This window comes from Stegodyphus dumicola, chromosome 5 (genome assembly GCF_044657685.1).
Source record: "Stegodyphus dumicola isolate Sdum_Otavi_A_Nest chromosome 5, ASM4465768v1".
In the NCBI taxonomy this organism is placed as follows: Eukaryota; Metazoa; Arthropoda; class Arachnida; order Araneae; family Eresidae; genus Stegodyphus; species Stegodyphus dumicola.
Window position 1 is genome coordinate 25,217,182 of NC_140772.1, and position 22,081 is coordinate 25,239,262.

Sequence of the window (22,081 nt, forward strand, 5' to 3'; positions counted from 1 at the left end):
ACTGTATTAAATATCTTCATAGAAATTTATATTTCGAAAGTAAGTTATTTAAAAATAATAATGAAAAAGGAGAATTCAAAATAAACTAAAGAGAGTATACTAGAAGAGAAACACGCTAACGTGACAATCAAAATCGTAAAAACAACCTTGTATTTAGCGTAAGTATAATGAAACACTCAATCGATTTCGAGGGCAGCTAAAGGTCCCTCCTCATCAGGAGAAAGAAATACCTAGAAAGAAGAAAATAAAGGAGTCTCAGAAACACGTGGTCCTTATCAGCACTGCACGTGGTTAAAACTGGATTTTTAATCAGAGTTGCACTGGCCGCCTGCTTTTACTGAGCCAGGCTATCTGATCAAGCATAAAGGAGAAGAAAAATTAGCGAAGTTAAAATAGGGAGCGAGGAGCAAATGCAGAATAGCCCTTGATAAAATAGAGAAAATTTCAGGACACTGCCTAAGCAGAAACAACCGTGGATAATATTATAATGTTTCAAATGTTCAGAACTTAAAGCAGATAACCAGAATAACGCTTAGTGCCTTGCAGTTATCAATATGTAAAAACTGTTATTAGTATATAATATTCAACCTTGTTACTCTGGAGTCTTCCCCGCCGTGATGGTATATAATTCCGTTTGGTTCATGTCCGTGGTCGGAAGCCATCATAGCGGTGCACACACTCACTCACTCACCTTCACGCTCAAAATCTGAACTTCAAATAATGGAAAGCAACCACTGAACGGATTTTTATACCCTCTGGTAGTATTTTATACCCTCTGGTTCAAGGAACATGAATCTTATGTCAGAAAAGGCAAAATTAACAAGCCTTCAATAGTGTATCATAGTTGGACATTTAACCATAATTTTGATTTTGGGTCTGCAAAAATTATCTAAAAGGCTTCTTCCATAGGCGAATTGGATTTTCTTGAGGCTTTTTACATTCACAAAGATTTAGCAGGTTTAGTTAATGATTTGAAGTCCAATCCAGTCCTTCCTAATGCCTTTAAAATTCTACTATCTTAATTCAGTTTTTTTTGCCGATAGATGGCGTTACCTCCTCGCGTTTGGTACTACCAGAGGGTATAAAAATCCGTTCAGTGGTTGCTTTCCATTATTTGAAGTTCAGATTTTGAGCGTGAAGGTGCATTTGTCCCTCGCTCTCTATTTTAACTTCGCTAGTTTTTCTTGTCCTTTATGCTTGATCAGATAGCCCGGCTCAGTAAAAGTAGGCGCCCAGTGCAACTCTGATTAAAAATCCAGTTTTAATCACGTGCAGTGCTGATAAGGACCACGTGTTTCTGAGACTCCTTCTCCTTTATTTTCTTCTTTCTAGGTATTTCTTTCTCCTGATGAGGAGGGACCTTTAGCTGTCCTCGAAATCGATTGAGTGTTTCATTATACTTACGCTAAATACAAGGTTGTTTTTACGATTTTGATTAAAGAGAGTATATTTTCAATTTAAATTAGGAAACATAAATGCTTATGTTCTTCTTTTGACCAAAAAGCTATACCTGCCGCAATATTACGTTCTATTATATTTATGACAGAAACATTTAAGAATAAAGTCGCAGTATGAAGTCCAAATGCTGAAATGCTCAAATGGAGTCATAGAACTACAAACATTTTGAGGTGGTTGGCAAAGGTTAGGCTAACGTTTCTTACAAGAAAGAAAGTAGGAAAATACGTATAAAGTATATATAAGAAAGTATGAAGTCAATGCCTGAATATAATCCAAGCCAAAACTTAGAAATCAATAAGATATAAATTCAATTTTCCTGTGTTTTATATAAAGTCCATACTTAGAAATTTTCATTTGCTGCTGTTTATTAGAGTAGCAAATGCGAATTTAACTATAAAATGTAGTTACGTTTATTATTATTTATGTAGTTAAGCTTTTTTATTACTATAGAAAAATTAAAAATAATAAATTTCAGTGGAATTATGTAAATAATCTCTATCAAAAACGTTGAAGTCCTAAGAAACATAACATGAATTACATGAATGAATGAACATACATGAAATTCATGAACATACATGAATTATTTCCATTAAAAAGCTTCTACTGGATTAGTACGTAACTAAAAGCAGTTCAAACTATGGCAAGAATGTTGTAGTTTAGAGTTCCATTTTTGTGTACGTAAAACATTTAAGACGGTAGTGTTCAGTCAGAGGAGCCAAATGATCATGATGAATGTGATGAATTCAGATCTCAACAAGCTGCCATGAGATCTGGCTAAAATTTTTTGTAAAAAGATTTTCATCCCAAGACGCATAAAAAAGGATTTTCTTCACGGCTAACCTGTCTAAACAATATCTGATATGAACATCACATGACTACCTTGTACGACATCTTAAATTATACATATTTTTGAGCTCTTCATTTAAACTTATTTACATGAATTATTCTAACTTACTAAACCGAACCTTCAAAGCAAGTTGAAAGTGACATCAAAAATTGCAAATTTTATAATTAAACATCACGGTCAATTTTTATCGGATGGGAACAAGATTCTTGTACTTTTATTTTTTGATAATGAGTATAAAACTTTCAAAAATGTAAGTAGGAATTGACATAAATATTTTAGTCATATAAAACACTTTTGTATATACAGATATGTGTGATGTACCAGCTTTAGTTGTAGCTTAAATTGTCAGACGATAAGTTTAAAAAATAGGATCCATTTATTATTATTCAGGAGAAATAGCAGTTACAAAATCAGATATACGGAGTAAATAAAAAGAATTACTAATAACTTTTTGTATGAAGTTTACTGCATCGTGACATTTAAGAAAAAGCCCCCAATATTCCTTTGCGAGTCCTTTTATAGCCTCTGGAAAGGCGGAGCTTCCAAGAAATGACGTCAGCTCGTCAGCCAATCCAGTTCGCTTTAAATATTTCCAGAACATTCTGTAACTGTACGTGTAGAAAAGGCGGGAAAAACAACTTGACTACGGGGCTGTGGATTTAATTTCACGTACTTTCATATAAGAGAACGACGCCATTAAAAAATGAAAAGCACATACAGTTAGGATTTAAGTGTATTCTTGACTATTAGAATTTTAAGTGTATTCTTTACATACATATACATGCACTTTTGGTGATGGAAATTGCAATAAAAAGGGTAGATGCACAACTAAATGTTATGGCAGTCCCATATACAAGGCTAATTATTTTTGAGTTATGCAAGATACACACATGTATACGTACGTACGTATAGAAGTTACGAAAGAATTCCTTTTTAATCTATTTTAAATTAATTTTACAATCCGTTCTGGAAAAAAAAGAGTTCTTTATTCTGTCCGCACATACAGATGCCATGCAAATAAAATTGTCAAAAGAGATTCGGGAAAGGTCAAAATGGATGTTTCCGTTAAAATATAATAACGGAAGTTTTTCGCGATTACAAAATACCTTCTTCACTTCGTATACGGAAGTAAAAAAAATGGCTCATTTCATACATGGAAAATTTCAGAGACCTCATGCTGCTCGGTCAAAATGCCGGGAAATATATAATTTTCAACTCTCCCTGTCTTTTATTAGCTCCTGAAAATTTTGATGTGTATTTAGAAATACCTCGCTTGCATAAGCACATGAGACAAGGTTGAATGAGGAAATGAGAGACGTGAATTGGACATGACATAGAGTGCCGCGAAACACATAAAGGCAACACATAAAGTGCCGCGAAAGTAAGAAATCGGAAGAATAATCAACGTATGGTGAAAATTATGTAAAAATTTACAGTCTTATTACCTCAGCCACCTTGGCATAATCACTTGTGAAAATGTGCTGGAAGATAACCTTTTGTTCACTGAAAGTTAGAAATAATGTGTTAGGATTGAGAATCCCTTACCCGCTTGTCAAAAAGTAGGATGAACTGGAATCAATCTAGTATTAGGATGTAAATGAGCATTGAAAATGCTGTAATGAAATTCAGCGAACAACAAATTAACTTAATAAACACTTTTAGCTGTGTTACATTTGTATGTATTCATTTACGACAAAGGGTATCTGGAGCTATATGTGCGACAATAATTAAACTAATTCAGTAAAACAAGCAGTTGCATTACATTCAAAAACCACTCAAACGTTTTGAGAATTCAGACACTAAGTGATGGATCGGCGGCGCAGTAATACTTTTCAAAAAGTCTGATGTGTACACCACATGACTTCCTTGTACGGAATATTAAATTATACGCATTTTTTCTTGCATTTCATTTAAACTTATTATAGATTGAATTAAATCTACTTCGACGACGGCGCATAAACCACAATAGAATAAATGCATTCTTTAAAATTCACTCTATTTATTTACTGTTTACCATAGCGACACTCTGGCGCTAGGTTCACTTAACAGCATTGTATTTCGTTCATATTATAACTCATAATGCACAAAATTTATATCATTTAAAGAATTATGTAATCGTTGCCACACGTTCTATTCAAATACTATAATAAAGCTAGAACGATGTATAAAAGAAATTAAGCAAACAAAACAAAAAAGAAACAGTTTTTCACAGACGATTAAATATTTCTCATTCAATTAATTCAGGTCTCACTTGGCGACAAGGCAAAAGCACATACAAACTCAAAATACCTGTATTAAAAATTACCATTTATTAAAAATTAAATTACTAATTATTAAAAATTTTATTATTAAAAATTAAGTAAATCTTAAACACTTATTTTCTAGAAAAAAATTCCAGAAAGGATTAAGCATGATTTAAATAGCAATAGTAAATGAAGGCGTTATCTTTGTTGTTGCGAAGCTACGTTTCTCTAGATTGGCAAGAAATTCACTACTCTGCTGTTTCAAATGTAAACAAGCAATGCCCGCCATCAAAAAATTATTAGGCTTAGCGGCACTTAAACAACTTTTAAATTGTTGATAATTCAAAAAATATTGCAGTCAGATTTACTAAAGGCATAAAAACGTTAACCAGAAGATAAGAACAACATAATTCAATCATTTTTAGAGCAAAAAATGTACAATTTACAAACATATAAGAGTAAAGAAACTGAGATCACTGAGCCGAATAACAGAGTGGATATATTTATAAATATATTTATATACGTTTGGCGCAGCCGATTGCAACCAAAATGCGAGGTGTACATCTACATGTTATAGTCGTCCTATATGCAAAATTTGAACGTTCTGAGGCTACTCGTTTTTGAGTTATGCGAGATACGTTCGTAGGTACGTACGTACATACGTTCGTACAGACGCCACGAAAAATTCTCTTCAGAATTCGTTTTAAAAAAGTTTTAAATTTTTTTTTTGCAGGAAAAGAGTCTTTTATTCTGTCCTTACGTACAGATATTACGCAAAAACATTGTTAAATTGCATTCGAAAGCGGTCAAAATGGATATTTTCGTTGAAATATGCTGCCTGAAACTTTTCGCGATTACAATACTTCCTTTTTACTTCATACAAGGAAGTAAAAATGAAAGACAAATTCTATTTAAACGGAACAATTGACTAGACTAAGGCAAAGTATACTCGAATTACCTATCCTAAGATGGATGACTGCATGAAAGACAAAGAAATGTGACTATCATTCATATTTATACATGGTTAATACCACCGAAAGTCATGCAAGCGGTCTTATTCGGCGGAATCGAATAACTGGTTAAATATTAATATTTAGCCATCCTATTGGCCTGCAACTGAAAGGAAGCTACACATTAAAAATTTACAATATAATAATTGGATTGATATGAATTATCAAAATAAAGACATGGTAGAAACACGCAGATCAATATAAAGGAAATCTAGATTCAGAAATGCTAGCAGAGTGTGTAAAGCAAGTCAACAAATAAGTATGCGAGTATAGCAAAAAAAGGATACAAATCAAAGCAATAAATACGAAAAAAAAATTTTTTTTTTCTATAAAAAAGAGCAGAATTCCTTTTCAAACCCTTTCAGTGACAAATGTTTTGCCAAAAGAAACTTCTTTCTGAGATAGAAAATATATCGATTTTTCATATTTTTTGTACTTTTATAGAACATGGAGCAGCTGTCTGTTCCTTAATGATGCAAGTAATGATAGCGTATTTCGAAGGCCCCCGATTTTATTTCTATTGGAATTCAGATGCACAAACCCCGCTAAATTGATGGGTCTTCGAGTCAGATGGGGAAGTGCATTAATATCATCAAAACACACGAACAGATGCCTATCTATTCACTATTTAGAGTTATTTGAAAAAGCCGGCGGTGATTTAACTATTGATTGTGGTATTTCAATTACTGGTATTTGAAAACCGATACTATCGCAGAAAGGAGGGTAATGCCACTAGAAGCAAACGCTTCTTTTTTTACCCAGCGGTAACAATTTCTTGGGATACTTTTACTTCCTAAAGTCAGTGTAAAACACAATAAAAGAAAACAAAGCTAGGGAAGGAAACGGCTTCGAATTACTGACGGCCAAAGACCCCGGAGCCTCGGGATAATCTGGTTAGCCAACGGAAAGCAGTTGATTTGTCCAAGACAGAAGACTGTTTCATTGCCTTTTTCTTAACTGTTCCCTCGAAAACAATTCTGTGAACTCTTTCTTTTTATCGCCATTTTAGTTTTTGTTTCCTTTCTCATGGTCTTTCTGATATTTTTTTTTACTCTTTGATGTTGACTTTTGGGTGTGATGAAGTTTATCTTCAAACATAGTATTTTCCTCTGGATTTCTGAAAGCGTCTCTCTGTCCACAATCTGGCGTTTTTACCATTCTGTGAAGAGAAGAAAAAATGTTAAAAGATTCAAAATGTTTCATTCATAGAAAACTATATCTTAGAGCAGTCATCTTGTGAATATAAAATGCGCTAAAACCTTTACTGTGACACATGAACAGTGGAATCGTTTCAATTTTATTCTTGAGTTTTATTTCCCTCTCTCTATGTATATAAATGTTATGTACCAGCTTTTGTCCGCAATAAATAGATTGATGAAGAAATATAGATGTAGTCGTAACTTAAATTATCAGACGATAAGTTTAAAAAACAGGATCCATTTATTATTGGTAAGGAGAAATAGCAGTAACAAAAATCATATTTCCGGAGTAAATAAAAAAGAATTACTAATAACTTTTTGTATGAAGTTTACTGCATCGTTAAATTAAAGAAAAGACCCCGATATTCCTTTGCGAGTCCTTTTATAGCCTCTGGAAAGGCGGAGCTTCCAAGAAATGACGTCAGCCAATCCAGTTCGCTTTAAATATTTCCAGAACATTCTATAACTGTACGTGTAGAAAAGGCGGGAAAAACAACTTGACTACGGGGCTGTGTATTTTATTCCACGTACTTTCAAATAAGAGAACGTCGCCATTAAAAATGAAAAGAACATACAGTTAGAATTTTAAGCGTATTCTTGACTATGGAATTTTATTTTTGCATATATATATATATATATAATTAAAATGCACTGGAATGGTTCAACAGCTAATTCTGAACGCAGAAAAAAAAGCAAGGTTTTTATGGAAGATAGATTTTAATTGATTTCAATGTTTCCTCCTCCTGATTAAGCGGCATTGAAGTTAATTGAATCCCTTTTCTTTGATACCCTTTTTTTAATTCATTTTTTGAAATTGGGTTTTACTTGTTTGAAGTATTTTAATTTTAACAGTTATTAAATTATTTATATATTTATAGGATTTTTAGAAATTTACTACCTAAGAATTTGGGTCTTTGGGTAAAATTGGTTCTAATTTTCTTACTTTATATCTTTACTGATAATTTTTCAGAAGTTTAATGAGCGAAAATACTTGGCATGATTATATTATTTTATTTAAAAATATATATGTAATTATATGTATATATATATATATATATGTCTAAGCTGTTGTCCTTAGCAATGGGACTTCAACAAGTATGATCAACGGGATAATTTGACTGCAAACCAGACAGATTTCTTCGATCAAATCGAAGTAATTATGACCAATACGAGAAATCATAACTATAATCATAATCCATTTTCACCCAAGAACACTAAGCAGCTTCAGCATATTCCAAAATATTATTTTAAATAAACTGAAGCAGATATTTAGACGGAACCCCCAGCATTCCAATTTAAATTTTAAATTTATTCTTTTTGAAAAGCATAGTCTCGTAGCTTTAACGAAATAATGAGATAAAGTCATCTAACAAACATGTTAAAAATGTTTAACCACTGTGTGAAAGCATGTCGTTTAAAACTCATTATCGGGTAGACACTTTCCCAAAGGCATAGTCAACCTGAGTGACTGCGTAACTTTTCACTTAGGGTCACCGCGTCTTAAACGAGGTCAGGCGCATTACCAGAGAAAGAAATTAATGTGGAGAAGCTGCACAAAATAAATCTCAAACGACCTGGTAACATACCAGATTTTTTTTAATTTAAAAGAATGCTACCTGGGACACAATGCGTATTATAATACTTACTTTATTTTGGAAAATTATAGAAAATAAATATTTCTATTTTTTTTTTTTTTTTGTTGTTGTTGTAAACCTATCAATTAAATATATTTGTAAATCTATCTGCGTTTTTTTAATGCAGGCTTTCATGGCAACTATACATAAAAAATTTTCAAATTTTAGGTAATATGGTGTGCATATTCCTTTGTGCATTTATCAAAATGATATGATTATGATATTTTGCACTACAACTATTCAGTAAATTGTTCTTGTGTTAATACCTCACTATGGTGCGTTTATTCATTTTTATACCAGCTCAACAATATTAGTAACTGAATGTTCAATGACTTTACACAGCATATTAAACTGAAGAAAATTAATTGCTCATCAGTAACTATTTTTCACTACAACTATTCAGTAAATTTTTCATGTGTTAATACCTCACTATGGTACGTTTATTCATTTTTATACCAGTTCGTGGAAACAGCTCAACAATATTAGCAACTGAATGTTCAGTGACTTTACACAGCATATTAAAGTGAAGAAAATTAATTGCTCATCAGTAACTATTCTTTGGAAACGCTTCGACAATAGACATGTGAAAAAGAAGTGCAAATTTGTATTTATTGAATAAAATTTAAATAGCATACAAAAATGATAATACGTTGTGAGTGTTGTTATTATTAAAATGCAGCACAAGCTTGGCCCCGGTTGATGCTCAACCATTATAGTACAACTTATAAACGAATGGCGCGGTTCAAAAATCAATAATAAATCGATATATTGCCTTACGCGTGATAAAACCTACACTGTAAGCACTGATAACTGTCCAAGTTTCTCATACGCTACCTACTGTTCGATTGTCATGCTTAATGCGCAACCGCAGCATAAGTTTCCAAAATGGCGTCGAAACAGGAAAAGGCTTTCTGTGTGCTCCGTTTTCGTGTGTCCAGATCTATGGTTATAGCACCGCGTGAGTTTCGTACAATGTTTAAGAAAGACACACCACACAAGAATAACATAAGGCAGATGGTGTATCCACAGTTCTTGAAAACTGGATGTCTTTATAAAGGCGTTGAAAGAGTGCGCGAGGCGTTTCAGCGAAGTCCTCGCATGTCACTTAGTAAAGCAATAAGGGAATTGGACATGGCAAAGAATACTGTGTAGAAGCAAGTAACCACATAAAAAAACAGCTACAGCTTCAGTGTGACTCTCCAAAAGTGAGAGTTTTCTGTATGGCGTCCCGGGAGCAAGTAACCACATACACAGCTACAGCTTCAGTGTGACTCTCCAAAAGTGAGAGTTTTCTGTATGGCGTCCCGGGAGCAAGTAACCACATACACAGCTACAGCTTCAGTGTGACTCTCCAAAAGTGAGAGTTTTCTGTATGGCGTCCCGGGAGCAAGTAACCACATACACAGCTACAGCTTCAGTGTGACTCTCCAAAAGTGAGAGTTTTCTGTATGGTGTCCCGGGAAAAAGTGCGTAGCCTATTTTTCTTTGAACAAGAAATTGTGACCAGTGACTCATTTCTAGACATGTTGGAAACCTGGTTATTAACCGAACTAAAAACCAATTGTGATGATTACAGTTTGCGACTGGATGGAGCTTCCCCCCCATTTGCACAGGAATGTACGAGAGCTTAATATTGTTTTTCACCAAGGCTGGATTGGACGTGCTTGGAACAGCAGACAGCAGTCTTCTCGCCTGGCCACCTCGTTCTCCGGATTTAACAAAATGCGATTTCTTTCGGGGTGAAGAAAATGGAGCCTCGAAACCATGCGAAAACTAGAAAGTTAAATTCTTTGTTATCACATAAAGAAAAATGAAACAAAAATGGTGCAAAAACTTTGACTGATTTTTCTGGTTCAAAAAAAAAAATGTTTTTTTCGTTTTCAGACGAATAATAAAAATCTTCAGTTATATATCGTACTTTATATCGTTTTATTATTTTCCATTCATTTTAGGTAAATATGTAAATATTTTCGTTTAAACAACTTTGATAGAAAAGAATAGCAAATTTTCTTATGTAAATAATGCTTCAGTCAGTGCGGTACACTAGAATAGCCAATTAGCAGTACTAAGCGAAGTATTCCTGCATTCCTGTCCCTTTCCTTCAAAGGTAGTTAAGGGGACTCATACACCTTAAACCCCTCATGATCTTGGAATATGTGACTGTTGCAAGAATTGGAATATTTTATTTATTTTAAAAGCAATTACTTCCAACTTTTTACAACTGACTACATAATATAGCTGCTTTGGAAACTAGTAACCAGGAAGTTTGTGTTGCCACAAATATTTTTGTAATTTAACCCGCTTTGTGACAAAATATTTCGCCCTGTTTCCACCTTGCGCGCATGATTATTTTAAAAATGGCTAATGGTACATACTTGAAATTGGATGGAATTCTTTATATGGGCACTATTTTCTAACTGAACCAACAATCTGATGAATATTTTAATATTGAAAAATTTTATGGATGAAACCATTACAAATTTTGTTAATAAAATACATTTTATAAACTCAACTCAAAATAAAATAAAAATTTAACATGAAATTTTTAGAATTTTAGGTTCACAGTAGTTTCCAAATGTTATAAAAGCTGTATGTTAAAAATGGAATTAAATTATGAAATAGAATGTTTTAAACTGTGCGCGCAAGTTGGAAACATGACGAAAAATGTTGTCACAAAGCTGATAAATTATAAAAATATTTGTGGCAACACAAATGATTCTGATTTTTGATTACTATTTCAGAAAGTAGCTATATTATGTAGTCAACTGTAAAAAGTTGGTAGTAATTGCTTATAAAATAAATAAGTTATCCCAATTCTTGCAACAGTCACCTATTCGAACATCTTAAAGGTTTTAAGGTGTATGAGTCCCATTAAAGAGGCTAAGATATATATTAAACAAAATACAAAGCCCAAGTATTTAAATGGAATTGAATGATGAAATTATTCTTTACTTTTCAAAGCACACGACATATTTCTATTTCAAACAAAACGAATGAAATTAAGTTTTCTTTTTCACTGTTTCTAAAACTAAAAATTTCAGTCTAAACAGTGGAATAATGAAAACATTCTTTTTCCTTTTCATAAAACGAAATACGTTATAAAGTATTTCTCCCACTTCCCTAGCGCGCCTTCGTGGTGTAACGGTAGCATGCTGGGCCGGTATTCCAGAGGTCCGTGGTTCGATTCCCGACGAAGGCGGTTACATATTTTTCATATCTCTGGCTTCCAAAAAAATCCTAATGACTCTACAACTGGCGCCCGAACTAAAAGGGTTGTGGATGATAATTCTCCGCACCCAGGATTTGGCAACTAGGTCCCCTAAAACCCTAGTCGCCCTTTAAAAAGGAGAGTATATAGGGTATTTCTTCCACTTCCCTAGCGTGCCTTCGTGGTGTAACGGTAGCACGATCGCCGGTATTCCAGAGGTCCGTGGTTCGATTCCCGGCGAAGGCGGTTGCATATTTTTCATCTCTCTGGCTTCGAAAAAATCCTAATGACTCTATAACGTAAGCTATTACTTTCATCTAAAATTAAACTAAAATATTACTCGCAATTGTTAAAAAAGTGTAAAGCAATAAATCTGCTAGAAAATGTCACATTCCATATTCAAACAAAATAAACTTTTCTTAAGTATCAGTGTGAAACCAAACAGTTTCATTTTGAATAAAAGCTAGTGACAAAAATTTCTACTTAGAATAATTTCTACTTAGAATAAAAGAATGGACTTTAATGAACAGTTGACATTTTTAGTGGATTTAAGTCCATTTAACATAAGAATCTGGTTTTCCTCCGGGAGTTTCAGTCTTCATTTCCAGTATCATATATTTCCAATTTCTTTTCTGCAGTTGCTTTATATCAAGGGGGGAGACGTCTAGTACATACACTGAGTATAAGATATTTTCTAGTAAATTGATGATGTCTTATCTCCTAAAGGAAGAGCAGCCATATCTGAAGGTATCTGAAGGTGAATATCTTGTGGGAGCTAGAAACGTTTTTATCCGCAGAGCGTATTCGCTACTGATACCATGATGAATTTTTGGAGACTCTCAGGCCGGGATTTCATGATTACTGAAAGCCTTGGTCATCGATCAGATTAACAGCTTCGAAGGTGACCATCACGAAAATGGTTTCTATTGAATTTTTTACAAGAGAAATCCAATACGCTTTCTTTCTGCGGTTTTTTACTTCCTTGTACGCAGTAAAAAGGAAGTATTGTAATCGCGAAAAGTTTCAGGCAGCATAATTCAATAAATATATCCATTTTGACCGCTATCGAATGCAATTTAACGATGCTTTTGCGTGATATCTGTACTTTAGGACACAATAAAATACTCTTTTCCTCCAAAAAAATTATAAAACTGCTTTAAAATGAATTCTGAAGAGAATTTTTCCTGGCGTCTGTACGAACGTATGTACGTACGAATGTCGCATAACTCAAAAACGAGTAGCCTCAGAACTTTGAAATTTTATATATGGGACTGCTATAACATGTAGATGTGCACCTCGTTTGGTTGCAATCGGCCGCACCAAACGTATATAAATATATTTATATATATATATATATATCCACAATGTTACCCGGCTCAGTGATCTCAGTTTCTTCTTGTTTGTAAATTGTGCATTTTTTGCTTTAAAAATGATGGTATTATGTTGTTCTTATCTCCCGGTTAAGGTTTTTATGCTTTTAGTAAATCTGTATGCAATATTTTTAGAATTATCAACAATTTTAAAGTTGTTTAAGTGCCGCTATACCTAATAATGTTTTTGATGGCGGCCATTGCTTGTTTACAATTGAAACAGCAGAATAGTGGATTTCTTGCCAATCTAGAGAAACTCAGCTTCGCAACAACAAAGATAACGCCTTCATTTATTATTGCGAATTAAATCATGCTTAATCCTTTCTGGAATATTTTCGAGGAAATAAGTGTTTAAGATTTACTTCGTAATTTTTAATACAGATATTTTGAGATTTTATGTATTTTCGCCTTGTCGCGAAGTGAGAACTGAATTAATTGAATGAGAAATACTCAATCGTCTCTGAAAAACTGTTTCTTTTTTGTTTTCTTTGCTTAAATTCTTTTGTACATCGTTCTAGCTTTATTATAATAATATTTGAATAGAACATGTGGCAACGATTAGATAATTCTTTAAATGATATAAATTTTGTGCATTCTGAGTTATAATATGTGCGAAATATAATACTGTTAAGTGAACCTAACGCCTGAGTGTCGCTATGGTAAACAAATAGAGTGAATTTTAAAGAATACACTTATTCTATTGTGGTTTATGCGTTGTCGGCGAAGTACATTTAATTCAATCTAATATGTTTAAATAAAATGCAAGAAAAAATACGCATAATTTAATATTCCGTACAAGGAGATCATGTGGTGTACACATCAGATTTTTTTACTAGACAATTCACTAAGAGAAATTTTACTTTAACACATATGCTTCTTCAAAGGTAAAAAAAAAACGCCGGTTTATATCTCATCACAGAATTGGGTAAAGTGTTTAAAAACCTTTGCTATAAGCAGTTAAATCTTCAAAGAAGAGAAAGTATTTTGTCTAAGGCGTGTAATTAAAGATAGAAATCACTAAAAAACATTTTTATTATTAAAAATATGAAAATGGCAACAGAGTGGCTATAATTTCGTTATCTTTAATTAAAATACATTTATTGCATTATTTAAAATAAAATTACCTGCGTTAACACAGCAGGGAATTTTGGAAATACTCGTACTACGTATTAAGCTGCTAGCGGATGAAATTATATTACATTGTCCCAAAATTGCACCATGTTCCAACAAAGTTTCTTTTTCTTATTTCTGAAAGTTGTACGGTGGTTTTTTTGTATAAAGAGGAAACATAACGTTATTGCATTAACAAAATAAACTGCTTCTGCTGTTTGCAAGAGGAGGAGGAAGAATAAATATCGAGGATGGAGAAGTAGTTGAACAAAAAATGCAAACGCAATACTTTTAAGATAACTGAGTTATAAAAAGCAAACACTGAGCTCTCTTAGGCATGCGTTGTTTACCCCCAAAACTTTGTTTGAAAAGTACTTCTTTTACCAAATCTAATCATTTTCCGTGTACTTTGCACTTAGCGAAGATTAATGAATGTCAAGAATGAAGAATAATTGAGAGTAATGATTTCTTCTGTGCATTTTTTTGGCTTTCAAAGTACGAACCCCTAAAGGATTTTTTTTTTATTTGAACTCTAACGTTTTCATTATTTTTTTGAGCTCTCGTTGCTGAATTTTTTCTTTTTTTCCGTCGATCATCTAAGCAAAAATTCTGGTAGTCTTTCTAGAGGCATTCTTCTATTACTTTTTATCGTTAAAATAAATATGAATAATTTCTTTTCCCTTTTATTTGTTTACACATGAGTTACAAATGTCTGAAATTGTGGACATAAGAAAATCAGCAAGCGGAAAAAAATCTGTTATAAATTTCTCTCTCTTTCCGTTTTTTTTTTTTTTTTTTTTTTGCTTAAAACAATCACTTGTATAAAAGGGAAACGAAATACTAAAGAACACAGATTTTTGAAAGTGCTTTAGTTCTTTTCAATTACGTTTTCAATTGAAATCGCTACGCTTGTGCAATCCGCTCGAAATAAATAATGACATTCGGTTTTAATTTGATTTCGGTGTTACGTTTTCAACGCCTGAAATATTTTTTTTGTTTGCGTATTTCATATTTCAGAATACTTTAAACATAAATGATGCCTACTCTATTCTACTCAAGTAATTTCTACTCTTCTATTTTTATTAAAGTTTCGTGCATTTAAATTCAAAAATCAGGTAAAACAATTCTACAAATGCAAGCTGAAAATTTGCGTTTTCGGTTTATATGTTTAGATAACTGCTGCTCTATCCTTTAAGTTTTATTTTGATTTTTATTTTAAATCTTAGAGTACACTTAAAATAATTCCACAGAATTAAATTGAATTCCATATTTTGAAGAAATTTAGAGATTTCACAGTTTGTTCTTTGATCTACTTTCTGCCTTATCTACATCAATATTTTTATTTTTATTGACATAACACTTTCAATTTTAGTATCCCAGAAATTTTGATAGAACTGTAAAAAAAAAAGTAGACAGTCTACATATTTTCCTTCCGGGGTCCACAGAAGCTTTGAAGAGATCCTTAATATGAACTGAGTGTTTTATGTTAAAACATTATTAAAAAATAATATAATTATAGTTATACTGAAATAAGTGTGACAGAAAAATGTGTACAAATTTTAGTTTTATTGACGTCATGGAAGAGCGTAGAAATTCGACGATAAACGAATCTCGTATTTTCTCGAACCTTCTTTAGTTAACATTAACCATTAACCAATCTAGAAACCGTCAGTTTGTCGGAGATAATGATTTCGTTCTATATCACTATACAGAGAAAGGTCTATCTCTAATTGATTTCGATTTTTCAATTGATATTTTTTTACTTATTTCATAAGCGCTCTGTTTATGCACTACACAAAAAAGAAGGGATAACCGGTGGAGGACTTTTTAAGGGGCCTCATACACCTTAAACCCCTTATGATCTTCGAATATGTGACCGTTGCAAGAATTGGAATATTTTATTTATTTCAAAAGCAATTACTTCCAACGTTTTACAGCTGATTACATAATATAGCTGCTTTGGGAACTAGTAACCAGAAAGTTTGTGTTGCCACAAATATTTTTGTAATTTATTCCACTTTGGGACAAAATGTTTTGTCATGTTTCCACCTTGCCTGCATGATATTTTAAAAATGGCTAATAGTACATATATGAAATTAGATGGAATTCTTTATACGGGCACTACCTTCTAACTGAACCAAAAATATGATGAATATTTTAATATTAAAAAATTTTATGCACGAAAACATTACAGATTTCTTTAATAAAATACATTTTATAAACTCAACTCCAAATAAAATAAACATCGAACATGAAATACTTAGAATTTTTGGTTCACAGTAGCTTTCAAATGTTATAAAAACTACAAATTAAATGTGGAATTTAATTACGCAACAAATTGTTTTAAACTGTGCGCGAAAGGTGGAAATACACTGACTACCAATAAGTATTTGGACACCTGTGATAGAAACGAAAAACTACCTTTATTCAAAATCAATATTTGGTAGAGCCTCCACGAGAGGTAATTACAACATGGACCCTCCGGGGCATACTTTCCACAAGTCTTTGTATGACAGCTAGTGGTATGTTTTTCCACTCAGCTTGGAGAAGACATAGAAGTTCCTTCACCGATTTTGCACGGGTAGTGCACCCCTGAATTCGGCGATGCAACTCGTCCCAGAGGTTCTCGATAGGGTTTAGGTCTGGACTCTGGGCAGGCCAGTCCATTCGATGAACTCCATTGGCACCATACCAAGCCTTGGTTAACGTCGAAATACGACAACTGGCATTGTCGTCCTGAAAGTAACCGGGGTCCAACCCGTAAAACTGCCACAACGCAGGAAGTACATTGTCATCCAAAATAGTGCAGTAGGCATCGGAGTTGAGCTTACCATGAATGAGGACCAAGGGTCCCAGCTCATACCAGGAGAAACACCCCCAGACCATAATTCCGACTCCGCCGAATTTGACTCTTGACACAATGCATTCAGGCAGGAGACGTTCTCCAGGTAGACGCCAGACCCAGACCCTGCCATCCGAACGGTAAAGGGTGAACTTTGATTCGTCACTCCAAAGAACCCGTTTCCACTGATCTACGGTCCAATTTCGATGTGCTTTGCACCACATTAACCGAGCAGCGCGGTTGGACTTTGTGATCAAAGGCTTATGGGCAGGAGCACGACCATGAAACCCAAGCAGATATGCTTCCTTACGGATGGTATTCATTGAAACAATACTCCCGGATGCCTGTTTAAACTCCTCGCGGATGAGGGCCATCGGTTGGGTGCGGTTCTTTTGAATTTCTCTGGACAGCACTCGTCGGTCTCTATCTCCCAGTTTCGTTGGTCTGTCGACTCGGGGCACATTCCGACAATCACCGCTCAACCTTCCACTTCTTAATCACATAGGCCACTGTCGATTCTGGGTACTTTAGATCGCTAGATATGTCCCTTAAGGATCGGCCACATTTGTGATACCCGATAATTATACCTTTCTCGAAATCAGAGAGCTCCGAATTGTGAGGCATCTTGCATGCGACTAAAGCCGATGCTGTTTCCTACACGATATATACCGGCGGAGTCCGTGACGTACCCTAGGACTGCAGATATTGTCATTTGCATAGGTGTCCAAATACTTATTGGTAGTCAGTGTATGACGAAATATTTTGTCACAAAGCGGATTAAATTATAAAAATACTTGTGGCAACACCAATTTTCTGATTACTATTTCAGAAAGCAGCTATATTATGTAATCAGCTGTAAAAAGTTGGAATTAATTGCTTTTAAAATAAATAGGTTATCCCAATTCTTGCAACAGTTACATATTCGAAGATCTTATGGGTTTTAAGGTGTATGAGTCCCTTTAAAGGAAACTGACACGTATCCATATTAAACATGGGCATAAACACTAAAACACATTAACAGCCAACCCGTTTACTGGTACTCAAACGCCAGGCGGTATTACTAGAGTTCAGCGACTTTATCCACCTGGCCGCTGGTATCGCTGTGATGAAATTTATTTTTAGTGTTATTAAAAATTATTGTTCTAGTGACGTATGCTTCTGCAAGTATGTACAAGCAATGGTAGCTAATGGGTGAGCAGTGGTGCAGCTAAACCGTTTGTATAAAATAAAAGAAAAAAATTTATATTTTATTTTATTTCATTGAACAAACTGATCAAAACTGTAAATAATTATACTGAAAAGTTTTGGATATTTTCAAAATATATTATACCAAAAGGGAATTATTATACCAAGAAGGACATTAGTTCCGAATGGGATATTTGTTTCGAAACGGCATTTTGCGTTGAATCAAGAAGGACATTAGTTCCGAATGGGATATTTGTTTCGAAACGGCATTTTGCGTTGAATCACTAGAAATGGAATATCATGTTCAAATTGTTGCTACCAAATATTATCGCCATGTATTATATTTTAAGAAATTAAATGATGAAGAATCTGCATAAATGTGTGTATATTTCTCGCATTGTGAAAAAAAAACGATACGCAGAGCCACCTGGAAGCACGAATTACCAATTTGTTTTATTGTCTATTTGATATTTCGTAAAACTTTTAACTAGTTTATGATTAACCTACTCAACGATTTCAAAGCGAGTACTGGTAACACGGTACAAACAAATAAAATCTTCCTTGCGGGATAAACAATTCTCACAAAAATTTTAAGAATATGCTGTTTTTAATTATTTTGTGATTTTGGCCTTGAATATCGAATTATATGTGGCGCAAGAACGTTACGTTATATTTAAGAAATGAAGTAAACCCAGAAAACGTTAATAATACAACAAAAAAAAAAAAAAAAAAAAAAACGGAAAAAATGTATGCTAGGCCCTTAATGCCGCATCCGGAATTTTGCGAAGAAAAGGAAGCTTACTATAGAGTTAAATTGACAAAAAATAAAGAAATTTGTTAGTAGGCGCAAGTGTAGCAACAGAACGATAGGTCCGACTCAGCGAGAGCAAAAAAATCCTTAACAAATCATTCTAGCGACCATTAAAATCTGGAACATTTCAGAATTTTTTAGGCAGTTTCCATAAAAAGAAAAACGTTTACCACGTACTTCAACATTTATCTATTTGCCATATGTCAAAGTAAATGCTCGATTCATTTTTACTTCATTATACGAAGTAAAAAGGAAGTATTGCAATCGCGAAAAGTTTCAGGCAGCATATTTCAACGAAAATATCCATTTTGACCGCTATCGAATGAAATTTAATGGTGTTTTTGCATGATATCTGTACGTAAGGACAGAATAAAATACTCTTTTCCTCCAAAAAATTTAAAAAACTGCTTCAAAATGAATTCTGAAGAGAATTTTTCGTTGCGTCTGTACGAACGTATCTACGTACGTATCTCGCATAACTCAAAAACGAGTAGCCTCAGAACGTTGAAATTTTGTATATAGGACTGCTATAACATGCAGATGTGAAACCTCGTATTTTGGTTGCAATCCGCCGCGCCAAACGTATATAAATATATTTATATATATATCCACTCTGTTACTCGGCTCAGTAATCTCAGTTTCTTTACTCTTATACGTTTGTAAATTGTACATTTTTTGCTTTAAAAATGATTGAATTATGTTGTTCTTACCTTCCGGTTAAGGTTTTTATGCCTTTAGTAAATCTCTATGCAATATTTTTAAAATTATCAACAATTTTAAAGTTGTTTAAGTGCGGCTAAGCCTACATCCTTAATCCTTTCGGGAATTTTTTCGAGGAAATAAGTGTTTAAGATTTACTTCGTAATTTTTAATACATATAATTTGAGTTTTTATGTATTATTGCCTTGTCCCGAAGTGAGAAATGAACTAATTGAATGAGAAGTACTCATTCGTCTGTGAAAAACTGTTTCTTTTTTGTTTTGTTTGCTGTATTTCTTTTATACACCGTTCTAGCTTTATAGAACATGCTAGCTTTCTAGCTTTTGTTCTAGCTTTTGAATAGAACATGTGGCAACGATTAGATAATTCTTTAAATGATATAAATTTTGTGAATTCTGAGTTATAATATGAACGAAATATAATACTGTTAAGTGAACCTAGCACCAAACTGTCGCTATGGTAAACAAATAGAGTGACTTTTAAAGAATGCATTTATTCTATTGTGAGTTTTGCGCTGTCGGCGAAGTAAATTTTATTCAATCCAATAGGTTTAAATTAAATGCAAGAAAAAATGCGTATAATTTAATATTCCGTACAAGGAAGTCCTGTGGTGTACACATCAGATTTTAAGATTGTTACAGATTGCTGTAGCATTTCGTTAGTTAAATATTATCTCAAAATCTATGCGAATTACTCGCACCAAACCCAAGACTAACTTGGAATAGTTGTTTTCAGTTGGATCTCCAAATCGATATGGAGTTTAGAATACGTATAAAGATATACGACTAAGTTCGATACCCAAATTTTGGAAAATAGTATAAGTAAATCTATTATTTAAGTTATTCGGAAGAATACTACTTAATTACTTAATTAAGTAGTAATTGAATGTCTTTAATTAAGTGATACAAATAAGTGACAAACATATTATTAAAGTTAATTTCTGGTTTTCTCTTAAATTTTAGTGTAAAAATGTGTTACGTTTCAGGGTTACAAGATATCATTCCATAAAAATACACTGGTGTGCAAAACTTAAGCCTCCCATTACTGTAATTACTGCAATGGTTGCTTCGCACCGTCTCTCCATACTCAGCACCAGACTGTCCAACAGATCTTGAGGAAAGAGTGGAGGAGGAAGTGCCCATTCCTCAATCACCATCTGTTTCAGTTGTTCGTGTTCCTGGAGAATGTAATCTTGCCGCAAGCCATCTCCCCAAAGCATCCCATACATGTCCTATTGGATTTAAATCAGGAGAGTCCGCTGGTCAATCCTTTCGAGTGATATCTTCACTTTTCGATAGCTTCTGAACAGCAGGAGTCCGGTGTAGCCGTGCATTGTCATCTATAAAATCGGTCTGCTCCAATGGCCCCACAGAACAGACGCGTATGGGGAAGGATCACCTCCTGACAATAGTGATCTTCGGTTACAGAAACTCTGTCGTAAATAGGGAGTTCTGTGCACCCGTTCAGCATAATGCCTTCAGGACTCCAGGACGAAATCTCCAGGACCACCGTAACGGTCTCTTTCCGTGATGTTACTGGAATGAAACTATCCTGAGATCCTGGAATGGAACCATTACTGGGATGAAACCGACCTCTCTCCAAATCAGCTGGCGTTGAGAATCGCTTGTGGCACTCATCTATAAAGAGGGCACTACTCCATTGATGAGATGCCCAGTTTTCGTGCTCCTTGCACCATTCTAAACGGTGTCGTCGATGGCCAACTTTCAAACGGATTCAGCGTAAAGTATGACGGGCGAATAGGCTACCTTTGTGAACCCGTCTGGACGCAATAAACCGCGATTCTTGTCACCCCGTTGCTGTATACAGTTACGGCTGTACTTATGGTTTGGAAGGTTTTCCAAGCGCGCGAAACGACACTTTGTTTCATCCTGAACTCTTCAGCTACACTGGTTACACTACGCCCCTTCTCCAGCTTTCCCATCGTTCTTCCAGGTGTGAAGTCATCCAGGTGATTTCTTCTAGCCATATTTCACGAAAGAACTCCCATGGACTTGCAGTGAATGTCTTTAATTGCGTCTACGTCCTTTCTTTTATTGTAGACTTGAGTTGAGCCCGCCGACCGTACGCGTTTTGTGTACGCTCACGTAGCCTGTGATGTTTGTTTCTTGACATTTGCATACGTATGTACTTTCTACTAAATTGCATGTTCATTGTACTCATCGCAAGAACCTCTTTTCTGAAATTTCATGGCTATCTGATAAAAATTTATATTGTTGCTCAAGTTTTGCACACTAGTGTGCTTATCAATATTTTAGTTTCATTTTGTCCCTTACATTTATTAAGCCATAAAGAGTTAAATGGTCTAAAATCTAAGTGATAAAATAAAATATTTTATAAATATCTTTGTTTGAGTAAATGCACTAACTGTTTTCTGCGAAATTTCTCTCTTTTTATTTACAAAATTGTCTGAAAGATTTTAGATA